Source organism: Anneissia japonica, unplaced genomic scaffold (genome assembly GCF_011630105.1).
Source record: "Anneissia japonica isolate Jap-2015-1 unplaced genomic scaffold, ASM1163010v1 scaffold183526_len771_cov75, whole genome shotgun sequence".
NCBI lineage: Eukaryota > Metazoa > Echinodermata > Crinoidea > Comatulida > Comatulidae > Anneissia > Anneissia japonica.
In genome coordinates, this window is record NW_022686578.1 from 1 (window position 1) to 760 (window position 760).

Here is a 760-nt window from a genome sequence, read left to right on the forward strand (position 1 = left end):
AGAAATAGAACCAGAGCTTTCGGACAACACTAGTCCTTCCTCAGTGGCGATATATATATATATATCATCAAAGAAAGGTAAATACAGTGTTCGAATAAAGGACTTAATAAATACACCGTGTAGCATAGCTCTCAACGAATGTAGTCCTGTAAATAAATGAATAAAGAAATTGTGTAATAAAATTCCTCTGGCGGGACTCGAACCTGCGACCTCTCGCTGTCAAGGCGAGTGTCATAACCACTAGACCACGGAGGCTTCATGGTTGAACAGATCCAAATACCACCAGATACACTCTATTACACAATAGGTACGGCTAGAAACAAATAGGTGCATATAACATTTAACACTGTTAATTTTAACAGTGTTAACGGCTACCTTGATTTATGTTATATGCACCTATTTGTTTCTAGCCGTACCTATTGTGTAATAGAGTGTATCTGGTGGTATTTGAATCTGTTCAACCATGAAGCCTCCGTGGTCTAGTGGTTATGACACTCGCCTTGACAGCGAGAGGTCGCAGGTTCGAGTCCCGCCAGAGGCATTTTATTACACAATTTCTTTATTCATTTATTTACACAACTACATTCGTTGAGAGCTATGCTACACGATGTATTATTATGTCCTTTATTCGAACACTGTATTTACCTTTCTTTGATGATTTATATATATAATTTAACAGTGTTAACGGCTATCTTGAGTTATATTATACGCAACTATTTGTTTCTAGCCGTACTTATTGTGTAATGGAGTGTATCTGGTG

At 37.6% G+C, this 760-nt stretch overlaps 1 non-coding gene across 1 annotated transcript; it reads left to right on the forward strand.

Moving 5' to 3' along the window:
* The first annotated feature begins 468 nt into the window (after positions 1 to 468).
* Positions 469 to 541, forward strand: Trnas-uga. The gene has a single exon. It is a non-coding gene; the product is annotated as a tRNA-Ser (tRNA).
* Positions 542 to 760: the final 219 nt, after the last annotated feature.